This window comes from Nuphar pumila, chromosome 15 (genome assembly GCF_984573655.1).
Source record: "Nuphar pumila chromosome 15, dmNupPumi1.hap1.1, whole genome shotgun sequence".
Classification (NCBI taxonomy): Eukaryota; Viridiplantae; Streptophyta; class Magnoliopsida; order Nymphaeales; family Nymphaeaceae; genus Nuphar; species Nuphar pumila.
This window is the reverse complement of record NC_143263.1, coordinates 41308428-41314624: the sequence shown is the minus strand read 5'-3', so window position 1 is coordinate 41314624 and position 6197 is coordinate 41308428.

Genomic DNA, 6197 nt, shown 5'->3' with positions numbered 1-6197 from the left:
AAAGTAGTATAAAGCATGAAGTGACATTCATTTTGGAAGCCTGTGAGAAGCAAAAAAAAAAGTGGAGGAGATAAGAGGAAAACGAGTGTGGAAGAGAAAAATAATAATAATACTATGAAAAACACAAAAAAGGCAAGCCAGTAAAAGGATGCGAGAGGGATGTGATTTGAGATGCTAGTGGGAAGCGCACTCCCCACTATTGATTTTATATTTACAATGTGTGCCTTCCAAACCAAACGTGTTACATAGTTTCTTTATTCTATTTTTTTTCTTGATAATATTTTCTTCTTCGAGCAATTCACGTTGATGAGGAAACTTATCTAAGACAGCCTTCTTTCCTTCTTCACTAACTTCATGTGGTACAGCCTTTCCTTCTACTTGCTTGAGACTCTCAGTAAGAAAGGATCCAGTGTTGGGTCGTGTTTCACCGTCGGTTCGAAGTCGCCGGCACCTCAGCCACCAGCCGATCGGAGCTCCTGCAAAATCAAACACACACAGAATGTGTACTTGAGCTGGCCATTGCAGGAGGGCGGAGGATGTTGCCGGAGAGGGGTTTCCTTCAACTCAGCCGGTCTGCAGCCACCACAAGCGCAAGCCTTCGAATGCTACCGATGAGTCGACCTTTTCCCCTCTTTCACTGTGTTTTTCACCGTATACACAGATTTGATTTTCCATACTTTTTCCTCGTATGAGGTTGCTCGTGAAACCTCCCTTTTGTAATCACCGAATGAGAACGGTTAAGCAATCCCTCCCCTTTTATTCAATAATGGGTTTAACGGAAGGAGCACTTTATGGGGAGCATTACCCACATTGTGGGTAACCACCACCAACGTGGTGGTTTATCTCAACATTCTCCCACTTGTTCCGACGATAAACCCTTTAACTAGAAAACCTTATGGGAATAACTTGATGAATATAATGACCTTTTTATTCTATTCTATAGGTCCTTAGTTGAATCTCTAATCCTTATGAGATTAACAACAAACATAATAAGAATCAAAAGACTGAAAGTGATCACTTTATTTATATGCATATGTTAAAAAGAGTTTAACAATCCCATCCTCATTACACTAAATGATCATCTCTTTGGTACCAATATTAATAATATGCACTAAATGATTCTCTGTTCTTTCTTTAACAACAAAATACTTTAATTCCATATGCTTACATGATGTACTACTTTTGTTGTTGTTCGAAAAGGACACCGCAACTTCATTATCACAGTAGACCTTCAGTGACTTCCCAATGTAATCAACCACCTTTAACTGTGATATGAAGTTCTTTAACCATATAGCCTGCGAAGTAGTCTCGTACAATGCTATGAATTTTGCCTCTATGGTGTGGGCAGCAATGGTCGTCTGTTTTTCACTCCTCCAAGAGATCGCGCCCCCAGCAAGTAAGAAGACATACCCAGTAGCAGACTTTCTACTATCAAGGCATCCTCCTAAATCCGCATCTGAGTAGCCAATGACCTCGAGGTGATCAACTTTATGATACGTCAACATATAGTCTTTTGTTCCTTGCAAGTACTGCAAGACTTTCTTCACAGTCTTTCAATGGGGTAAACCTGGATTAGATTGAAATATGCCAAGCACCCCTACTGCAAAAGAAATATCTGGTTGAGAACATGTTTGCGCGTACTGCAAGCTGCCAACAACTGATGCATATGGATAAGCACTCATATGTGCTTTATCAATATCGTTCTATGGACAATCCTTTAAGCTCAGCTTGTCACCTTTTGATATGGGTGTAGAACTAGGAGAACAATTCTTCATCCCATATCGCTTTAACACCTTATCTATATAGGATCTCTGAGAGAGGCCTAGAAAACCTTTTGCTCTGTCTCGACGAATCTCAATGCTAAGAACATAAGCAGCCTCACACATGTCTTTCATATCAAAATGTGATTCAAGAAACTGTTTTGTCTCTGAAAGCAACTTTATATCATTGGTTGCAAGTAAAATGTCATCCACATACAACATCAATATAATGAACTTACTCTCACTTTCCTTAAGGTATATACATTGATCAATAATATTTTTTGTAAACCCGAAAGTCACAATGACTTGGAAAAATTTAATATACCACTGTCGAGAGGCCTGTTTAAGTCCATATATTGATTTGTTAAGCTTGCAAACCAAACACTCATTTTCAGAGAAACCAAGAGGTTGTTCTATGTATACTTCTTCATTCAGATCCCCGTTGAGGAACGTTGTTTTCACATCCATCTGATGTAGCTCTAAGTCATAATGAGCTACGAGGGCCAAGATTATCCTCATTGACTCCTTAGTTGAGACAGAAGAAAATGTCTCATTATAGTCAATGCCCGCCATCTGGGTGAATCCTTTAGCAATCAATATAGCTTTATGTCTCTCTATGTTACCTTTGGAGTCCTTCTTGGTCTTAAAGACCCATTTAAACCCTACGAGCTTTACTTCTTTAGGTAACGTGACAAGTTCCCACACTTGATTTTTAGCCATAGAGTCTAACTCTTCTTTCATGGCTTCTATCCAGTGCGAAGATTGTTTGCTTTCAATAGCTTCCATAAAAGTCAACGGGTCATCATCTATATCTATGAAATCACCAGGCTCCTGAAGGTACACCACATAATCAGGATGTATGGCAGATCTTCTAATCCTTGTGGATCTCCAAACAGGTCGTTCTTCAGGCTCAGATTGAACCTGATCATCTTGTTCGTGCTCTTCTGCATTGTCCACAATAGGTTCATTTTGGATTTGTGCATTAACAATCGAATGATCAACCACACCATCATTAGGAATAACAATGTGGTATATTTCGATGTTTTCCTTAATAGGTGACGAAACTGGATCTTGTACTTCCTCAAAACCAAGGCTTTGAAGTGCACTCAATCCTACTTAACCATCTTCTAGGAATTTTGCCTTATCCATTTCAACAATTTGTGGTGAGTGAGATGAGAAATAAAACATGTACCCTTTTGATCTTTCTGGATAACCAATGAAATATCCACTGGTTGTTCTTGGATCAAAGGCTTTAATGTGGGGGTTATACAATTTAGCCTCTGCAGAACATCCCCATATATGCATATAAGACAGTGATGGTTTTCTACCTGTCCACAACTCGTAAGGAGTTTTAGGTACAGATTTCGTAGGAACCTTATTCAAAATATGCACAATAGTCCTTATGGCTTCACCCCACAACTTTATGGAAAGTGTTGAATAATTCAACATAGCTCTGACCATTTCCTTAAGCGTACGATTTCTCCTTTCAGCTACACCATTCTGATAGGCACTACCAGGCATGGTATATTGAGGCACAATGCCTTCCTCTTTAAAAAATTGCGCTAATAGTCCTTTCCTTTGCCCCATCTCAGTAAATCTACCATAATATTTGCCACCTCTATCAGACCTGACTATCTTAATAACCTTATCGGTTTGTTTCTCTACTTCTTTCTTAAATTTTGTAAACATCTGAAAAATATCAGAATTTTCAAAGATCAAGTAGAGATACATATACCGAGAATAGTCATCAATAAAAGTGACAAAATATTTTTCGCCTGTGTAACAGGGGGGAAATGATCCGCATACATCTGTATGGACTATCTCCAATATCTCACTGTCGTGTTTGTCACCCTCTTTATATGTGTTTGTATGCTTAGCCTTTATGCAATCAACACATGGGTCATTATCGGTAAAATTTAGAGATTTTAAGATCCCTTCATTTACGAGTCTTTTTATTCTCTTTTCAGAGATATGACCCAACCTTCGATGCCAAAGCATGTAAGATTTATCATTTATCAAGCTACATTTATTTCCAACTAATGTGTATTCAGAAGTCAAAGACTTCGGAGTTTGGATCTTCATATTCAATCTATATAAACCATCATAAACTGATGCAGAACCAATTTCAATTGAATTTCTGAATATGAACAATTTGAAATTTTCAAACTTAAAACAATATCCAAATTTATCCAACTTTGAAATTAAAATTAAGTTTCTACTATATGATGGAATATAAAAGACATCATGAAGATCTAAAACTACGCATGTATCCAGAGTAATCTTGCAGATTTCAACACCCTTCACATGTGAACACATCTTGTTTCCTGAATAGATGCCTTTCTCATGCATTATTGGTTCCCTTCTACTCAGGAACAATTGTAGACAGTTGGAAATATGAACAGCATGGAAAGCCAACTATAACAACATTTTCACATAGATTACAATACATATGTACTAGCCCTTATGCATATCATGGTTCCTGCTTCAGCGAGACTACTCGAGATTGCCGATTATGCTTTGCCACCTTGACAAAGACAACTGATAGGCAGGATGGGGCCCACCATGGGCGACGAACATGCTCCTCTCCTTTGAGCAATGCAACTGTAGGTTTACGGTCATAAGTGGGGGAGCAATGGTCCTCTTTGTGATATCAAGAGAAAAATAGCTATTACCTTTAATGCGTCTAAGTTCCTTGCACAAAGTGATGAAGTCCCCCCATTTCATATGGCATGAATCTGGGTCAGACCCAATACGAACTGGATCCGGGTCGGATCCGGCTTAGACTGGATCCAGGTCTGATCCAGCTTGGATTGGATCTGGGTCAGACCAGGTTTGATCTGGATCCGAGTCAGACCTGATATTTACTGGATCTGGGTCAGACCCAGTTAGACTTGATCCTGTCGGACCCGATATTAACTGGATCCGAGTCCGAACCGAATACCGGACCCGATCCAGTTTCACCCATTAAAAAACTGAAAATGGGTAGAAAACCCTGATTTTTTCAAAAGAAGGGTTTTCCTCATCTTGCAGTCGACAACCAATGTCGCCCGCCAGCGACCAACGTCGCCTGCTGACAACCCACGCCGCCTAACGGCGACTCACGCAGGAGCCCCGACGGCGGCGAGCATCGGAGCCATGCCTGCGACGCACCACCGACAAAACAAAATTGTTGCCCGACACAGCCTGCTGCCCTGAAATAGGACGCTAGAGTGTCCCGGATGTCGCACATCGCCGGATGGTCTTTGACGTCAGCGAATCATCCGTCGGAGACTCCAGTTTTCCGACGATATAGTAGCCCAATGGCCTCAGGTAAAAGAAAAACACAAAACCCCTTTAATATTTTTTTTTGTTGTCTATCGCCCAACGACGACAGTCACCGACTGCAGAATCGCCCCATGGCGATTTGCCATGCCGGACGGCCAGAGCACATCCCGCAGCAGATGCGGGGTGTGGGCCCATAACCCAATGTTGGGTCGTGTTTCACCGTCGGTCTGGAGTCGCCGGCTTCTCAGCCACCAGCTGATCGGAGCCCCTGCAAAATCAAACACACACAGAATGCGTACCTGAGGTGGCCATTGCAGGATGGTGGAGGATGTTGCCGGAGAGGGGTTTCCTTCAACTCAGCCGATCTGCAACCACCAGAAGCACAGACCTCTGAATGCCACCGGTGAGTCGACCTTTTTCCCTCTTTCACTGTGTTTTTCACCATATACACATATTTGATTTTCCATACTTTTTCTCCGTATGAGGTTGCTCATGAAACCTCCCTTTTATAATCACCGAATGAGAACAGTTAAGCAATCATTCCCATTTTATTCGGTAATGGGTATAACAGAAGGAACACTTTATGGGGAGCGTTACCCACATCGTGGGTAACCACCACCAACGTGGTGGTTTATCCCAATATCCAGCAGCTTTAGGCAACCTGACGCATGAGTTGTTTCCTTCTTTTATCTTCATACCTTTCTCTATACTTAGACCATTTCCATGGCAATGTAAACTACTAGCAGTAACAACCCCTTCTCCATTACGCCCCCTCAAGTTCAATGTTCTAGATATGACATTGAGCTTGCTGCACAATAAACTAAAGCTATGTTTAGTTAGAATATCTGCAACTTGAACTTTCGAGGAAATATATCTGACAAGTTCTTTCTTTGCCAAATTATCTCTAACAAAACGTAGGTCTGTTTCTATATGTTTAGACCTACTATGGTAAATAGGATGATCAGAAAGATATGGGGCTCTCAAATTATCACACCATATTACAGGAGTATGAGCCAAGGAGAACCCGAGTTCTGTTATGAGATATTTCATCCATGAGTTAAGCAACAGCAAGTCAACATATAAGTCTAATCTAGGACTCAGAGGTTGTGGTGAACTAGTAGAGTCTGGGTGAAATAGGAGAAGAAACATGGTCATCTTGACTTGAGCTGGCCT